Raw genomic sequence first — 20,360 nt, forward strand, 5'->3', positions numbered from 1 at the left:
ACAACCCAATTAAAAAGTAGGCAAAAGACCCGAATAGACAATTCTCCAAAGACAACATACAGATGGTCATTAGACATAAGAAATGTTGCTCAACATCACTAATCATCAGAGAGATGCAAATGAAAACCACAATGAGATATCACCTCACACCTGTCAGAATGGTTATCATAAATAAATCAACATACAACAATTGTTGGCAAGGGTGTGGAGGAAAGGGAACCCTAGAGCCACTCGATTTTCATGGCTCCCCGGCAAAGCTTAATTTGTTTTTGCATTTCTTCACCCACTGCAGTACATTTAGGATGACTCAAATTATGATAAGGCATTGGTGAGGAGATTTCTATAGTTTGTGAAAACAGTCTACCAGCCTACCAGCAGTGTCTGACTTTCCAGGTTCATTAATATGGAAAACTATTTTTGTCTCTGGCAGCCTCAAACCTCCTCTCTCTGAACCTTATGAAGACATGCAGCTGGACTTTATTTAACTGCACTTAATATAGGTTATTAATGTTTTTGTTATTGCATGTATGTTTTAGGATAAGTTGAAGTCTTCCTTGTCCACAAGGCTTATGCCCTCACAGTGGCAAAAAAAAAAGTGTTAGAAAATGTGTTTCCTGCTTGGGGTATACCTCTTACAATCTCCAGTAATTGATGTACCAAATCAATATATACATGACTTCATGGAAAGCTTCATAGAATTATCACTGTTCATAGGAAATATAGTCAACGATATTGTAATAATTATGTATGGTGCCAGGTGGAATCTTGAAAGGATCAGGGGGAACACTTTGCAAATTATATGATTGTCTTACACACTTGAAACTAATATAAAATCATATTGAATATAAACTGTAATTGAAAATAAAATTAAAAACAGAAAAAAATTGTCACTGTCCCTATCACTCTAAGGTCAAGAGATCTAATGAGATCCACAAATTTAAAATCTCTAAACTTGCTGAATTCTTTGGCCTAAGATATTGCCTTTTGTCTTGCTGACTTTTTTCAGTACACCTTTTGGGAAACATAACATCACTGTACATGAGATAGTTAGCAGTAGACCAATGTCTATTTGTATACAACTTTCAGTGTATCTCTATTGTCTCATGCTGGTATGACCAACTACTGCAAGTTTTCAAAGTCTTATACTCATGCCTATTATCAACAAGTTAAATACGTTTTTCCAGATCCCAATTCAAGAGATTCTGTTGGTCTCAACCTAGAGCTTGGTGACTAGGCATTCTGGAAGCATCATTAGTCCTCAAGCCGCTTCGAAAGGCATCTTACCAAGTACTCCTAAGCTCTGACATTGCTGCAAGACTAAAGGCATTGAGCCTGGGATACACATTTCACAGGTAAAGAAGGCTCCGCCTTAAATGTGGTCCTGTACAGATGCTGGAGACCTATAAATCAAATTGATGAAGAAGATAAGTAGAGGACATCAACATAGATTGCTTTCACTTAAGACACCAGAACAAGACTTTATAGTTTAACTAAACATGTTACCCTTTCTTGTTTTCTTTATTTCCTTTGCTCTGGTATGGACCTGGAAATATACCACCATCATTCATATATTCCAGGTCATTGCTAAGGGCGGGGGTAGCCTTTCAGATATGAGTTTTCTCATTAAAAACTCAGGTTTTTCCATTAACAGTGCCACCTTCATGGAAGTGACTTATGCCCTACAGGATTTATCTTTTTCTGTGGTAGTTATCATTCTCCTTGGGATATGAATATTTAGATGGCTGGCACAAAATCCAGCAATACTTATTAGGTTATCTGTGTTCCCATCTGTTCACAGACAAACTGAGATACCTCGTTGATCAACTCTCCTAAATTTACATTGTTGATTTGGAAAGCACCTACCAAAAGGTTGTTTGTGATGCAGTATTCAGTACCTTTGCAGAAGCTTAGTAGTCTGTGCACCTGATTAGTAGTAAATACAAATGAGGCTATAATCAGGAATCTCTCCTTAGGTCTTGAAATATTGCAGAATCCATTGTTAAAGCAACAGCTGACCAACAAAAATCATTAGACTCTGGCCAGTTTCTCTTGACAGTAGGATAAGCTTCCGTTATCTTTTACCTAAACAAGATTGTGTCTGTGCTGTGGGTGACACTATTTGTTGTACCTTGATTAATACTTCTGTGGAAGTTCAAATACAGTTACACATAATCACTGAATAAGCCATATAGCTTAAAAATGTGACTCCCTTAATGGGGTCTTTGTCTGACTTATTTGATTTTTACTGGTTTGGGTCTTGAGGACCACAGCTGCAAGGGGAACTCCAAACACTGAGAATCATCTCATTTATAGTTATCACACTAATCTCCCTGGTGCACTGTATTTTTTCAAGAGCTTTAAATGTGTATTCGTAGCCACTAATCACCAAGCAAGTGATCTCCCTGAGACTGAAACATCAGAAAAGGAATGCGGAGAATAACCCACCTAAAGATCATGAACTGGAAGCTCTGTCTTGTGTGCATCACAGATATTAAGCAAAAACATCACGACCTGTAAATATCACACAGAGGATCAACGAAAGCTGTGAAAACTGCAGAGGAGTAGTTCAGAACGGCACTAACGCCCCAGATTTTGATCAGATTTCTCAGTCTAGCTGAGAGTTTGATCAAAAGGCAGGAATTGTTAAAAGAAAAAAAATCACAGGCCCCAAATGGAGTAATATGTGCTAAAATCCCTGGTATCAAAACTGGACTTAATACCTGACCAAATTTTAGTTTCAACCTTCAGTATTGTAATCTCTCTTTTTTTCATAATGCCCTTTATTTTTTAAGTTTGTTTTAATTTATTTTTAATTTTTAATTAAATTTATTGGGGTATAGAAAACTGAAACAACAAATGAACAAATAAGTTTATTTTTTAAATTATAGTTTACATTCCATATTATTCTATTAGTTTCAGGTGCACAGCATAGTGTTTAGTTAATCATATGCTTTACAAAGCATTTCCCTTATTTCCAGTACCCACTTGCCACCATACATAGTCATTACAATATGATCAACTATATTCCTTGTGCTGTAATTTATATCCTAATGACTATTTTGTAGCTACCAATTTGTAGTTCTTAATCCATTCACCTTTTCACCCAGTACTCCAACCACCCTCCCATCTGGCAACAATCAGTGTGTTCTCTGTATCTATGAGTCTATTTTAAATTTGTTTGTTCCTTTATTTGTTCTTAGTCAGTCTGGTATTTTCTGGTAGGTGCCAATGAAGTAATCTGTCATGTAGACCCTCTTTATCTGCAAAAGGAATCTGAGGTAATCTGTGTGATGAGACCCTGTCTTCCCCAAAGGGAAGGTAACCTTTCCTAAAAAATCCTTTATTTTATTTTGCTAATAACTTTCTTGCTCTACCTATTTTCTATCTGTAAAAGCTTTCCATATTGTAGAAGTTCTCAGGCTCCTCTCTACATTCTAGATGGGAATGGGATGCTGCCCAATTCATGGATTAATCAATAAAATGATTTGAATCTTCAGATTTACTCAGAACATTGATTTTTTGTTCCTTAACACAAGTTATGGTGGGCTCAGTATTAACTGGATGCATGACACAAGGTGGTCATGCATTGGGATGTTTTTTAATGACTATGAACTTGCTCTCTTATCTCCTTCACCAATCTTTCATGTTATTGCTTGACTGGCCACCCAGACTGAAATCTCCACCTGTTAAGTTTTTTCTCTGGATATGCCAACCACAAATATTCCCACTTTTCTGAGGTGGTTATAAAGAGCTTTTACTGCCGGATAAAAACATGTTAGGATTGGACTGATCCTAAAAAACTCTTTAGGTAAGTATTTAAAATGGTTTTAGCAGTTAAACCCTTTGTTCACTGTAGTTTTACTTGGGGCCTCCTTATGCTACAGATAAAATAATAGCTGCTCTAGTTAAAGTAAAGTGTGATAGGCTCAAAGTACTATGGATCACAGTTAGAAAACTACTTACTTGGAAGTTGTTGGTAAATCTGCCTTCCCTATTTGTCATTTAAAGAAAGTAAATTCCACAGAAGTGGCTTAGCTAAGATCATTGATCTAGAAAGTGATATAGTCAATTCTGCTAATTTGCTCCTTTACCAGCTGAACATTTCTCATTAATCTAAAGTTCAGCTTGGCCCTCAGTTTGGCCTTCAGTTTAGCCAGTTGCCACATTGAGCCATAGAGAGTAGGTATCTGCCACTGGGGCTGGGAAAGATATTGAGGCTCAGGCAATGAGTAGGAAGAGAGATATGATCTTATCATGTGTTGTAATCCTTGGGGATGGTCCCAGAAAGACAGGAATGTCTATTCAAGACAGAATTGTGTGAACATGTTTGTTGTGATTAAGTTGGATAGAGAGAGAGAGAGGGAGAGGAGAGAAGAGAGAAGAGAGAAGAGAGAAGAGAGAAGAGAGAAGAGAGAAGAGAGAAAGAAGGGGAGGGGAGCAGAAGAAAAATTATGGTCAAAAGATCCTACAATCCTGTCCTTAGTCAGCCTGTGATTTCCCAGAATGAAATATTTGCAGAAGAAACAGTGTGAGAAAAAGGAAGTCTTGATGACCAAATCTTACTGTTGAACTTTAGTCCTGGTGAGGTAGACTAGACTGTACAGAACCCAGAGGATTCTGTTTTTCCTAGACTAAGCAGGTCTAAGTAGCCTCCCTTATTATATAGCTCTCCTTCTGTTTCCCACTTGGCTTTCTAAAAGGATAGACAGAACAATGGGTCCCTCAAGTAGGTGAGTACATATTTCCTGAAAGAGGAAGCTATAAAGTTAGAAGAGCCATGCTTGAATGACACTTCAAACAATATTTCTCAACAGCTGAGCTGCAAAATCTCCTTAAAATAATGGAAGATGTTCTAACTCTCCAGCATTTTTTAGATCCATGGGATACAATGAAAATTTTTCTATATTAATAGAGATATTAAGGCCTTGGATGATAGAACACTAGTTGGCTGCAGCACCTATGACATTTGGAGAGAAAATAAATTTTACATTAGGTAAAAAGAAACACACTATATGAGTTAACTGGGACTCATGCAAAAGAAGAGTTGAAAATAATCACAAATGCTGGAGGTTCCTATAAGTGAACTCCCAGAAATAAAAGTATGTGGGGACTATAGTAGAACATTTCTGAGATTGTCATTTGGCCTGTCATAATTCCCTAGCTAAAGCGACCAATATCAAGAAATATGAGCTTTTTAAAATGATGTAATTTGAAGACCTAGGACCATAATAATATGTTTATAGAATATTTCCAGCACTGTTTGTGGGAAATAAGGCACTAATTTCTAATCCTGATAGGTAGACAGAATATTACGCAGTGTTTGTCATTTTGCTTGTTCATAAGAAAGACCTTGGAGGCCCTTTAGAGACCCTTTGAACATTTCTTCCCTGAGTTTCTGATAAAAGAGCATGAGGCTTAGGAGTCTGCATTATAATAGGCATCTTCAGTGAAACATTACTGTAGGAAAAAGTGTTCGAGACTAGAAAGTAAACGACATGGATCTCAGTCCTGACTTCATTGCTAGCTAGCTGCACATGTTTGAATAAATTACTTTTCTGAGCTTTAAATTTCTCACACATAAAGTGAAGTTGATTATACTTGCCTTTCCTACTTCACAAAGCTACTAGGAATATAGCATTAGATAATGTAAGTAAAAGCCACTTTACTGCAATTGCTAGAATGAAATGATTATGATTGATGATTATGATGATGATGATGATGACGACTATGACAGTGGAAAAAAATGGCTCAATAGGTCTTTAGCATAATTTGTGTAGGCTCAGTTGGTGAGGGGGTAATTGGCAGCAGTGAGAGCCCAGATTGCAGACAGGTCATATTATCAAAGTTTTATCTGGATGGAATGAGGAAAGAACAGTAGGGAGCAATCCTGGAAGAGGGCCTGACTTGATAGAATGGAGGTCAGTCAGAACATAGTCTCAGATTCAACAAGTAACTGGATTAAATCCTATAAAAGCCAAAGCAGGAAGGAAAACTAATCCCACACGCCAATCAGCTTTATTGAATTTTGCTCTCCAGTTTCAGAATTGTGTAAGGTAGGCAGAGGGAATTCATGACTTCAGTAAGAAGTGGCTAGGGACTACGGAAACTCACAGCTATCAGGATTTGATGGTCTCTTTCAAAGCATTCACTCAGTATGCCCTGACTACATCCTCTCAGGGACTTTTAATCTTGATTTGCTTTCCCACGTGTGTTTCCCTACTGAGAGAAGAGCTGACATGAGTTTTAAAGCTTTTTCAGCTGTGATGTTGCTCACTGAATATTAATAGACTCTGGTTTACCCATTCTTCTCCTATGAGTCTAATTTATCCCCAGGGAAGCTAATGCAATGATATTTATGAATCTGTAAGTCTTAAAGGTGAGCTCTCAGGATCGATTGGGATATTGAAAAGTAAAGTAATTAAGGGACAGTTAAACCACCATACTGTGCTTGTTGGTAGACATTGTGTCAGAAGCACCTGAGAAATTATATGAGGTTAAAAGTGTTACCGGAAAGGGGACCTGGCCTGGGCGGGTCTGCCTAGGGCTGGCCAGTAGTGTGTGGGTTCTTGACTTCATGCAGGAACAGTTTCACAGCACAAGTCCAGGTGAATTTTAAAGGACATTTATTAAAACAAGAAAGGGTTGGGGAAATGAGCCTAGGCTGGTCTGCTTTAGCTTCCTGAGAAGTCAGAGTAAAGGGGGCCTTGGGGTCAGGTTCAGGGGTTAGCCTGGGATGAACTGGCACTGCTTATTGCTGCCCTGTTTGCAAGCCTGCTGGGGTCTTTTAGAGTCTAGGAGATGCACGCCTGTGGGGAAGAAAAGGTGGGGGTGCAGGCATGCTCCTGGGAAGGAGAGCACACACTGGGTCCTTTCTCTTGAGGCTTTTATTCTCTCTTGCAGGTGGCAACCTTAGGGGAGGTCTCAGGGGAGAGTTTCAACAGAATATTCATCAGTTTGCTAGGTGTGCTCTTTCATGGTCGTGGTCCTCACTGATTGGTCAGTGCCAGGGCAGGGGGTCCTTAGTCATTGCAGATGCTCCTGGTGTTGCCCACCTGGTTTTGCTGCTCTTCTGGGTCTGGAGCTGAAATACAGCTGAGGCCTAGATGTTATCCTAGGGAGATGACCTTCTGTATCCGCTGTAAATTGCTCTGTCAGTTTGTTCAACTATCTGCCTCAGTTTCCCTATTCCACTTGTCCTGGCTTACTGGCCTGTCTCAGAAGCATCATGAAAATTCACTGTAAAACTCATTTCAGTATCAATGGTATGAGTGTTGTTTGAAAATCATTGTGCAGTGGAAAAAAGAACTGGTTTTGAGGACAGATTCTATCATATAATAATTATATAACCTTGGATAGCCTTTTTTACAACCATAAATATTTATTTTAAATTTATAGAGCACTGCTTCCTGTGTGGAGGAATAAATTCCTGACAAAGTAGCCGTTGTGAAGTAACAAAAATAAACTGTTGGCTGAATACAATAAAACAACTACCCCTGTTATTTGAGTAACAAATAAAAGCAGTATTATTTTGTAGGGATATCTAAAGTTGGAGGAAGTGACTAAATGGGGTTGATTTTCCATTTTTATTGCTTTCTCCTGAGGGAAGCTACAACTGTGACCCAGCATGGGATAAAGAAAATTCTGATAGAAATCATGTTGCCTTTCCGGCTGGAAGGACTAGGGTAAGAAGTTAAGTATAACTAGGGTTTCCAGAGACTGAGGGGATCCCCAAAGGGAGAAATCCAAAGAAGGAGAATCCCACATTCTGTGTAAAAGTGCTTCTAAGTCACTGGCTAACCCATGCATGTATGGGGCTGTTTGAAAACAATCTTTGAGAGACCTGAACTGCCTCCTGTAGCAGGCATGACAAAGCTTGCCATTTGAGTTTAACCAAATTTGAGTACGCTTTTGATAATAGTAATACTTTGAGTCTAGTCAAGTTGATTGATGGCTAAAAAAAAAAATTAACACTTTTAGAAGGCATATAAGACAATACAGTTCTACATATGACATTTAGCATGTCTAAGAAGCAGTCCAATATTATTTGACAAATAAACAGCCAGAAAAGTGTAAGCCAGTTTCAAGAATAAAGGTAGTAATTCCAATATCACCATCTGTCAGACAAAGACTTTAGAACAGCTGTTTGGAGAGTTAAAGAAAAATATGCTCATAAAAAATCAGAATGTAGATTATATTGGCAAAGAAATAGAAAATGTAAAAAAGAACTAAATGATAACTTTGAGGGAAATACACAATTTCTTTAATAGAACTTACTATGTAGACATAATAGCAAAATGGAAATGTGTTTAAAAAAGTGAGTGATCTTGAAGAAAGTTCAATAGAAATAATCAGATATGAAAAATAAAGAAATATAAAGAGATAAAATATAAAAAAAAAATTAACAAGCGGGTGATGAGAGTCCTAGGAAGAGAGGGGAGAAAAAAATAGGAAAGAAAAAAAACATTATTTGTGAAACAATGTCTGAGAACTTACCAATTTTTGTAAAATACATTAAGTTACATACTCATTCACCACATCAGACCCTAAAGAGGACAGATATAAAGAAAACCATGTTGAGTACATCAGAGTCAAACTGCTAGAAACCAAAGATAAAAAAAAAATCTTGGACGTAGCCAGTGCAAAATAACACCTTAAATATGAAGGAACAATTTGTATCATAATACATTACCATCAGAATCATGGAGGCAAGAAGAGAGTGGAAGAGCATCATTAAAGTGAAAGAAGAAAAACTGTCACTTTATAGTTCTATATCCAGTGAAAATAACTTTCATGAATGAAGGGAAGATAAAGATATTCTCAGAAAAAGTTCTACTAAAAGAATTCAGTGTCAGTAGACCTGCACTACATAAAATATTAATAAATAATATTCTTCAGTCTGTAGGAAAATGATGCTACAGGGATTCTCAGATCTTCAGGATTCAATGAAGAGCATCACAAATACAAATGTTTGGGTAAATATCAAAAATTATATTTTTTCTTTATTTCTTTAAAATATATCTTACTGTGTTTGTTTGTGTGTCTTAAGTTTGTAATGCATGTATATATAATGTATGTATTTGTGTGTATTAAGTATGGCATAAAAGAATGAGGATTGCTGGGAATGATGGATATACATGATTGCAAGATATATATTTTATGTGAATTTTTTAAAAATATTAACTCCAAGTATATGGTGAAAAGTTAGCCATACATATCACAATTCTTAGAACAACTAGTTAAAGAACAATGCATATAAGCATAGCTGAAATGCCAATAGATAAGATAAAACGAATCTCTGTAAGATACTCACATTGAAAACATTAACATACTCTAAAAAAATAAACAGAATGACAAGAAAATGGAGCAGTGGAACAAGAATTAGAGGGGACAAATAGAAAAGAAGTAATAAAATTGTATATCTAAATTCAACCATTTCAACAATTACATTAACTGTTAACAGGCTAAATGCTTCAATTAAAAGACAACATCATCAAAATACATTTAAAAAACATGCCAAACTATATGCTATCTAACAAGAGGCACACAGTAATGTAAAGACATAGAAAGTTTGAAAGTAAATGGATGGTTATATCTATCTATCTATATCTATATCTATATCTATATCTATATCTATATCTATATCTATATCTATATCTATATCTATATCTATATCTATCTATATATATATCAGGAAAATAATAAGCCTAACAAGGCTGAAATGGATATATCTGATAAAATGGACCTCAGAATAAGAAGTATTACCCCTAATAGATGGCTATTTAATACAGATAAAAGGGTCTATTCGTCAAGAACATAATAATCATAAACATATATGTGATTAATCTTAAGAAGCCTCCAAGTACATAAAGACAAAACTGACAGTTAAAGGTATAAATAGGCAATTATTGCACTGTTGTAGTAAGGTTTTAATACCCCCTTTTCAATAATTGTTATACAAAGATAAGAAAAAATCAGTAAAGACATACAGTGTCTAAACAGTACTATCAACCACCTTGACATTTATGCTTATGTGCTAGACTACCGCAGAACTTTCAAATACATATTCTTTTCAAGTGTTAATTGTACATTCACCAGCTTTTTGTTCACAAAGCAAAACTATTTCAATTGAAAGGGATTTAAAACATACAGAAATGTTCTCTGACCATGATAGATTTAAAGTAGAAATAATTTATGATAAGATATCTAGAAAAACAACGCATATTTAAAAATTAATCAACATGCTTCTAAATACAAAAGAAATCACAAAGGAAAGCATAGAGGGTATTTTCCACAACCTGAGTACGCTATGAATTAAATGACAGCTTACATTACTTACAATGATGAAATATCAAAGACTTTTCTTCTAATATCAGAAACGGAAAAGGATTCTCACTCTCACAACATGTATTCAATATTGCACTGGAGGTTCTATTTGTTTTAATAGTGCAGGGGGAAAAGGCATAAACTTCAGAAAGGAAGAAGTAAAGCTTTCTCTGTTTTCAGATGATATGAGGGCTTACATAGAAAATCCTAAAGAATCTACATAAAAATGTAGTAAAACTCATAAGATTTAGCAAGGTCACATATATAAAAGTTAATATACAGATTTGAAATGTATTTTTATATATTTGCATTAAACAATTTGAAAATGAATTAATTGTAAAAGATATCATTTAAAATATCACCAAAACACAACATACTCAGTACTAAATTTAACTGAAAATGTGCATGGCCTCTTACTAAAACTACAAAATATTGCAGAGAGTAATAAATAAAAAGCTAAATAAATGCAGGGACATACCATTTTTATGAAATGAAAAACTCAATAGGGTTAATATACTATTTCTTGTCAATTTTTTTATAGATTGAACATAATTTGAATAAGAATCTAGTAGATTTCTTGAAGGAATTGAAAACCTGAATATACAATTTATATGGCAGTGCAAACAACCTAGAATAACCAAAGAATTTTTCAAACATAAAAGATTAAGTTGGAGAACTCACACTACCTAATTTCAAGACTCACTCTAAAGCTAAAATAATTGCACTAGTGTGGTAATGCTGAAAATATAGACATATAGATCAATATAATAGGACAGAGAGTCTAGAAATACACATACACACACACTTTCTTTTTCCATTTTTTTTTACAAAGGTGCCAAGGAAATTCAATTGGGAAAGTAAAAGGCTTACCAATAAAAGTTTCTGGGGTTATGAAACAACTGGATGTGTGTATGGGAAAATACACCTTAGCAATTACCTCACACAATACCCCCAAATTAACTAAAAATGGACGATAGATCTATGTAAAACATAAAACTTTTGAAAAAAATAAAACAAAAAGAAAGGAAGAAGACAGAAAAATATCTTTGTGACTTTAGGGCAGGCTAATTTTTATTTGTTTGTTTTTCTTTCTTTTAAAAAATATTTTTATTAATTTGTTTTTGTTACTGATGTTTCTCATTTTCTTCCAATTGATAGCCTCCTCCCCTTGCCTCCCACCCCAACCCAAGCTTTGTTGTCTCTATTCATTGGTCATGCATACGTGAATGTAAGTTTTGTGATTTATCTCTTCCCCCACAAACCACCCCTCCGATGAGGCTTGTTAGTCTGTACCCCATCTCTATGTCTCTGGGTTAATTTCATTCAGCAGTTTGTTTAGTTCATTATATTCCACAAATAAGTGAGATCATGTGATATTTGTCTTTCTCTGCTTGGCTTGTTTTGCTTAGCATAATACTCTCCAGGTCCTTCCATGCCATCTCAAAGGATAAGAGAACTTTCTTTCTTACAGCTGCATAGTATTCCATTGTGAACATGTACCACTGCTTTTTAATCCACTCATCTACTGATGGACCCTTGGGCTGTTTCCAGATCTTAGTTATTGTAAATAGTGCTGCTACAAACATGGGGGTACATATATTCTTTCAGATTGGTGTTTCAGGCTTCTTAGGGTATATTCCTAGAAGTGGGATCACTGGGTCAAATGGAAGTTCCATTTTTAATTCTTTGAGGTAACACCAGTGTTTTCCTCAGTGGCTGTACCAGTCTGCATTCCCACTAGCAGTGTACTGGAGTCCCCTTTTCTCCACACCCTCACCAACACTTGTTTGATGATTTGTTGATGGCGGCCATTCTGACAGGTGTGAGGTGATACCTCATAGTTGTTTTACCTTGCATCTCTCTGATGTTTAGGGATGTTGAGCATTTCTTCATATGTCTCCTGGCCATTTGTATGTCCTTTTTGGAGAGGTGTATATTTAGGTACTGTGCCCATTTTTTAATTCGGTTCTTTGTCTTCCTTTTGTTGAGTTGTATGACTATTCTATATATTTTGGAAATTAACCCCTTATCTGATGCATCTTTGGCAATTATGGTCTCCCATATAGTGGGATCCCTTTCAGTTTTGATTGTTGTTTCTTTTGCTGTGCAGAAGCATTTGAGTTTGATGTAGTCCCATGTGTTCATTTTTTCCTTTGTTTCTGTTGCCTTAGGTGTTGTATCAGTGAAAATTCTGCTGCGTATGATGTCTGAGATTTCGTTGCCTATATTGTCTTCTAGAATTTTTATGGATTCACGAGTTACATTTAAGTCTTTTATCCATTTTGAGTTTATTTTTGTGTATGGTGTAAGTTGATGGTCTAGCTTCATTTTTTTTGCAGGTAGCTGTCCAATTTTCCCAACACCATTTATTGAAGAGACTGTCTTGACTCCACTGTATGCTCTTGCCACCTTTGTCAAATATTAATTTAACATATTGCCTTAGGTCCATTTCTGGGTTCTCTATTCTGTTCCACTGATCTATCTGCCTGTTCTTGTGCCAGTACCAGGCTGTTTTGATTACGGTGGCTTTGTAGCATAACCTGAAATCTGGAAATGTGATCCCTCCTACTTTGTTCTTCATTTTCAAGATTGCTGTGGCTATTCAGGGCCTTTTTTGGTTCCATATAAACTTCGGAGTGTTTGTTCTAGTTCTGTGAAGTATGTAGTTGGTATTTTGATGGGTATTGCATTGAATCTATAAGTTGCTTTGGGTAGTATGAACATTTTAATGTTTATTCTTCCAATCCATGAACGAGGTATATATGCTTCCACTTTTTTATATCTTCCTCTATTTCATTTTTTTCAAAGACTTGTAGTTTTCTGTGAAGAGGTGCTTTACTTCTTTGGTTAAGTTTATGTCTAGGTATCTTAATTTTTTTGTTGTGATGGTAAATGGGATTGTCTTTTTAGTTTGTCTGTGATTTCATTGGCGTATAAGAATGCTGTCGATTTCTTGATGTTAATTTTGTATCTTGCTACTTTGCCAAATTCATTTATTAAGTCTAGTAGATTTTTGATGGAGTCTTTAGGGTTTTCTATGTACAATATCATGTCATCTGAAAATAATGACAGTTTCACTTCCTCCTTTTCAATTTGGATCCCCTTTATTTTTTCTTCATGTCTAATTGCTGTGGCTAAGACTTCCAGTACTATGTTAAATAAGAGTAGTAAAAGTGGGCATCCCTGTCTTGTTCCTGTTCTTAAGGGAAATGCTTTTAGTTTTTACCCATTGAGTATGATGTTGTCTGTAGGTTTTTTATATACAGCCTTTATTATGTTGAGATATGGTCCCTCTATTCCCACATTGCCGAGTGTTTTTATCAAAAATGGGTGCTGGATTTTGTTGAATGCTTTTTCAGCATGTATTGATGTGATCATATGATTTTTATCTTTCCTTTTGTTTATGTGGTGTATCGCATTTATTGATTTGCGAATATTGTACCAGCCTTGTATGCCTGGGATGAATGCATGGTCTATAGAATAAAACACTGATTATAGAGTTTTTTTTTAAATTAAATTTATTGAGGTGACATTGGTTAATAAGATTATATGGTTTCAGTGTACAATTCTATGTTATAACATCTGTATATTGCATTGTATGCCCACCACCCAAAGTCAAATCTTCTTTTGTCACCATATATTTGACCCCCTTTAACCTTAACAACTCCGCTACCCCCTTTCCACTGGTAAGCATCATACTATTGTCTTTGTCTGTGAGTCTTTTTTAAAAAAATTATTCAGGTGACTTGGTTGGCAAAACTATAAATACACATTTGAAGTGTAAAGTTCAATAAAACATCATCTGTACACTGCATCGTGTGCCCGCTGCCTCAAACAAAGTCTCTTTTTGTCCCCATTTTCACCCTTTTGACTACCTCCACCTATCCCCATTCCCCTTTTCCTGTGGCTATCACCACACGGTTGTCTTTGTCTATGTGTTGTGTATATATGTTTTATGGCTAATTCCTTCATCTTCTTTCATCAAGTCTCCCCAAACCCCTCCCATCTAACAGCTGTCAGTCTGTTCCATGTATTCATGCCAATGGTTCTATTTTGTTCATCAGTCTCTTTTGTTCATTAGATTCCACATATAAGTGAGATCACATGGTGTTCTTTCTCTGATTGGTTTCTTTCTCCAGGTCCATCCATGATGTTGCAAAAAGCAAAAGATAAGAATTCCTTTCTTTATTTTTTATTTTGCTAGTAAATGCTTTATTGACCTAACTCTTATCTGCACAAAAACAACCCATAGTTCACAACTTTTTTTTCTGGCCAAGTAGTATTCCATTGTGTAAATTTATCAATGCTTTTTATCCATTCATTTACTGATGGGCTCTTGGGCTGTTTCCAGACCTTGGCTATTGTAAATAGTGCTGCAATGAATGCAGGGATGCATACATTCTTTTGAATTAGTGTTTCAAGTTTCTTAACATATAATTACAGAAGTGGGGTCACTGGGTCAGAAGGCAGTTCCATTTTTAAATTTTGAGGAAACTCCATACTGTTTTCCACAGTGGCTGCACCAGTCCGCATTCTCACCAACAGTGAACAAAGGTTCCCTTTTTTTCTACATCCTCTCCAGCACTTGTTTGTTGATTTATTGATGGTAACCATTCTGGCACATGTGAGGTGATACATCATTGTGGTTTTAATTTTAATTTCTCTGATGATTAGTGTTGAACATTTTTTCATATGTCTATTGGTCATCTGTATGTCCTCTTTAGAGAAGTTTCTCTTCAGGTCTTTTGCCCCTATTTTAATTGGGTTGTTTGTCTTTCTGGTGTTGAGTTGTATAATTTGTTTATATATTTGGGAAATTAACTCCTTATTGGATGTACCACTAGAAAATATGTTCTCTAATTCAGTGGGTTCCCTGTTCATTTTATTGAAGGTTTCTTTTGCTATGCAAAAGCTTCCTAGTTTAATGTAGTCCCATTTGATTATTTTTTCCTGAGTTTCCCTTGCCCTAGGAGATATAGCAACAAAATTAATGCTATGAGAGAGAGATATCTGAGATTTTACTGCCTATGTTTTCTTCTATAATTTTTACAGTTTTGTGACTTACATTTAAGCCTTTTATCCATTTTGAGTTTATTATTATGTATGATGTAAATTGGTGGTCTAGTTTCATTTTTTTTCATGTACCTATCTAATTTTCCCACCACCATTTATTGAAGAGACTTTTATTCTGTTGTATGCTCTTGCCTCCTTTGTCAAATATTAATTGACTATAAAGGTGTGGGGTTATTCATGGGCCCTCTGTTCTGTTCCATTGAACTATGTGCCTGTTGTTAAGACAGTAGTACCAGGCTGTTTTTATTATAATGGCTTTCTAGTATAGTTTGATATCAGGTAGTGTGATATTTTCAACTTTGTTATTTCTGAAGGTTGCTGAGGCTACTAGAGGTCTTCTTTAATTCCATATACATTTCTGGAATGTTAGATCTAGATCTGTGAAATATACCATTGGTGCTTTAATGGGAATTGCATTCAATCTATAGATTGCTTAGGGTGGTATGAACATTTTAATGATGTTAATTATTCCAATCCATGAACATGGTATATGCTTCCACTTACTATATCTTCCTCAATTTCTTTATTCAATGTCCTATAGTTTTCCCAGTACAGGTCTTTTACCTTCTTGGTTAAATTAATTCCTAGGTAGTCTGTTTTGTTTTGTTTTGTTTTGTTGTTGTTCTAGTAAATGGGGTTGTTTTCTTAATTTCTTTTTCTTTAGATCATTTTTGTGTATAAAAAGCCATGAATTTCTGAATATTAATTTTGTATTCTGCAACTTTGGTGAATTGATTTATTAGACCTAATCATTTTTTGGTGATGTCTTTAGTGTTTTCTATGTACAATAGCATGTCCTCTGCGAATAACGATAGTTTTTCTATCTTTTTTCCAATTTGTATGCCTATTATTTTTTCTTCTTGTCTCATTGCTATGGTTAGGACTTCCAGTATTATGTGGAATAAGAGTGGTGAAAGCAGCCATTTCTGTCTTGTTCCTGATCTTAGGGAAACACTTGTAGTTTTCATCCATTGAGTATGATATTGCTGTGGGTTTGTCATGCATGGCCTTTATTATGTGGTGGTATAATACCTCTATTTCCACTTTGCTGAAAGTTTTTATCATAAATAGGTGCTGGATTTTGTCTAATGCTTTTTCTTTGCATTTTCTTTCACATTGATGTGATCATGTGATTTTTATTTTTCATTTTGTTTATGTGATGTATCACATTTTTTGATTTGTGAATATTGTACCAGCTTTGCATCCCTGGAATAAATCCCACTTGGTCATGGTGAATGATCTTTTCAATGTAGTACTGGATCTGGTTTGCTAATATTTTGTTGAGGATTTTAGCATCTATGTTCATCAGGGATATTGACCTGTAATTTTCTTTTTTTGTAGTGTCTTTATTTAATTTTGGAATTAGTATAATGCTGGCATTATAAAAATAGCTTGTAAGTCTTCCCTTATCTTAAGTTTTTTGGAATTGTTTGAGTAGGATAGGTGTTACTTCTACTTTGAATGTTTGGTAAAACACCTGTGAAGCCATCCAGTCCAGGACTTTTGTTTTTTGGGAGATTTTTTTATTACTCCTTCAATTTTATTAGTTGTAATCAGTCTATTCAGGTTTTCTGATTCTTCCTGATTCAGTTTTAGAAGGTTGTATGTTTCTATCATTGTATCCATTTGTGCCAGTTTGTCCAATTTGTTGCATACAGTTGTTTGAAATATGTATTTTTTTACAGTCCTTTGTATTTCTGTGCTGTCAGTTGTTACTTCTTCTCTTTCATGTCTGATTTTATTTATTTGAGTCCTCTCTGTATTTTTCTCGATTAATCTGGTAAAAGATCTGGCAGTCTTGCTTATCTTTTCAAAGGACCATCTCTTGAGTTCATTGATCTTTTGTATTTTTTTAGACTATTTCTTTTATTTCTGCTTTGATCTTTATATTTTTCCTTTCTTCTGCTCAATTTGGCTTTTTTTTGTTGTTGTTCTTTTTCAATTTTCTTTACCTGTAAAGTTGGATTGGTTTTAAGATTTTTCTTGTTTCTTGAGGTAGGCTTGTAATGTGATGAATTTTACTCTTAGGACTGCTTTCATGATTTCTTATAGATTTTATGTGGTTGTGTTCTCATTTTCATTTATTTGAAGATTTTTTTTTTTTTAATTTCTTCCTTTACCTCATTGTTAACCCATTCATTTTTTATTAACATGTTATTTAGCCTTCAGGTCTTTTTTGGGTTTTTCAGGGTTTTTTCTTGTGACTGATGTCTAGGTTCATATTATTATAGTCAAAGAAGATACTCGATATAATTTCAATCTCCTTAAATTTGTTGAGACTTGTTTCATTTCCTAACATGTAGTCTATCCAAGAAAATGTTCCATGTGCACTTGAAAAGAATGTTTATTCTGCTGGTTTGGGGTGAAGTACTCTGAAGATGTCAATTAAATCCATCTGATCTAGTGTGTCATTTAAGGTCACTGTTTTCTTGTTGATTTTATGTCTGGAAGTTCTATCCATTGATGTCATTGGGGTGATAAAATCTCCTACTATGACTGTATTACTCTCAATCTCTCCCTTTATGTCCATCAAGATTTACCCTACATATTTAGGTGCTCCTTTGTTGGGTACAGGAATGTTTATAAGGGTTACATCCTGTTGTTGGATTGCTCCCTTTATCATTATTTAGTGTTATTATTTGGTTCTTAATATAGCCTTTGTTTTGTAGTCTATTTTGTCAGATATAAATATTACTGTCCAAGCTTCTTTTTTCTTCATTTTAATAAAATATCTTTTTCCATTCCTTTAATTTTAGTCTGTGTATAGCTTTCATTCTGAGGTGGCTCGCTTATAGACAAGATATATATGCATTTTGTTTCCTTATTCATTTAGTTACCTTATGGTTTAAATGCTCCGCTGAGGCCCAGGGTGAGTGGCTGAGAATGTTTGTGCACTGGCCCTTTAAGAGGGTGTTTGTTTCTCTAGTGGACTCTTGTCTCTCCCTGTCCTTTCTCTCACTGCTTTTCACAGCCAGATGTTATGTGGATGCCTCTTTTCAGCTCTAGTGTTCTGGGTTGGGGAACCTGGCTTAGAGTTTAGACCCCATGCTTCTCAGGGGGACCACTCTTCAGCTAAGATATCCCTCTAGAACCTCAGCTGTGGCCTGTGGGAGCGGGGCCAGCCCTTTCCACATCTCTGCCCTTCCTACCAATCTCAATGTGGTTTCCTCTGTAAAATCCTTGGTTATAAGACTTTTCTTCAGCAAGTCTTCAATTGGTTATTCAAGATGATTATTCTATAATTTAGTTGTAATTCCAGGTTGATCCTGGAAGGAGGTGAGTGTAGCTTCTATTTACTCCACCAATATTTAATTGTTTGAATTTAAATGATCAAATTATTATCTGGGGTCACTTTCAGCTGAAAAATTTTTAAAAATTATATTTTTAATGATGTTTTAGAGAAAGAGGGGAAGGAAGAGAGAGATAGAAACATCGATGTGAGAGAGAAACATAGATTGGCTGCCTCCTGCAACCCCCCTACTGGGGAATCAAGCCTGCAACCTGGGCATGTGCCCTGACCAGGAATCAAACTGGGACCTCTCAGTCCATGGGATGATGCTCAATCCACTGAGCCACATTGGTGGGTCCAGCATGAAAACTTTTTTTTTTATTTTTATAATGAATTTTTATTTATTTTTTTGTTACAGATATTTTACCTTTTTACCCCATTGGCACCCCCCACCCCCCCCCTCCACCCTGTCCCCGGCTTAGTTGTCCATGTCCATTGGTTATGCATACATGCATATAAGTTCTGTGGTTTATCTCTTCCCACCCTCCCCGCCCCCCATCCCCTCTTCTGAGGGATGTCAGTCTGTGCCCTACTTCCATGTGTCTGGGTCTACTGTATTCCTCAGACTGTTATGTTCATTATATTCCGTATATAAGTGAGATCATGTGGTATTTGTCTTTTTCTGCTTGGCTTCTTTCACTTAGGATAATACTTTCCAGGTCCCTCCATGTCGTCTCAAAGGATAAGAGATCTTTCTTCCTTACCGCTGCATAGTACTCCATTGTGTATATGTACCACAGCTTTTTTATCCATTCGTCTACTGGTGGACACTTGGGCTGTTTCCAGATCTTAGCTATTGTAAACAGTGCTGCTATGAACATGGGGGTACATATATTCTTCCTGATTGGTGTTTCAGGCTTCTTAGGGTATATTCCCAGCAGTGGGATCACTGGGTCAAATGGAAGTTCAATTTTTAATTTTTTGAGGTAGCACCATATTGTTTTCCATAGCGGCTGCACCAGTCTGCATTCCCACCAGCAGTGTATTAGAGTCCCCTTTTCTCCACACCCTCGCCAACACTTGTTTGATGATTTGTTGATGGCGGCCATTCTGACAGGTGTGAGGTGATACCTCATTGTTGTTTTAATTTGCATCTCTCTGATGATTAGTGATGTTGAGCATTTCTTCATATGTCTCTTGGCCATTTGTATGTCCTGTTTGGAGAGGTGTCTATTGAGCTCCTCTGCCCATTTTTTAACTGGGTTCTTTGTCTTCCTTTTGTGGAGTTGTATGAGCACTCTGTATATATTGGAAATTAACCCCTTATCTGATACATCATTGGCAATGATGTTCTCCCATACAGCGGGTTGCCTTTCCGTTTTGATGATTGTTTCTTTTGCTGTGCAGAAGCTTTTTAGTTTGATGTAGTCCCATGTGTTCATTTTCTCCTTTATTTCTGTTGCCTCAGGTGATGTATCAGTGAAAATTCTGCTCCGTATGATGTCCGAAATTTTGTTGCCTACATTTTCTTCTAGAATTTTTATGGATTCACGGGTCACATTTAAGTCTTTTATCCATTTTGAGTTTATTTTTGTGTATGGTGTAAGTTGATGGTCTAGTTTCATTTTTTTGCATGTAGCTGTCCAATTTTCCCAACACCATTTATTAAAGAGGCTGTCTTTACTCCACTGTATGCTCTTGCCACCTTTGTCAAATATTAATTGAGCGTATTGCC

Source organism: Molossus molossus, unplaced genomic scaffold (genome assembly GCF_014108415.1).
Source record: "Molossus molossus isolate mMolMol1 unplaced genomic scaffold, mMolMol1.p scaffold_m16_p_2, whole genome shotgun sequence".
Classification (NCBI taxonomy): Eukaryota; Metazoa; Chordata; class Mammalia; order Chiroptera; family Molossidae; genus Molossus; species Molossus molossus.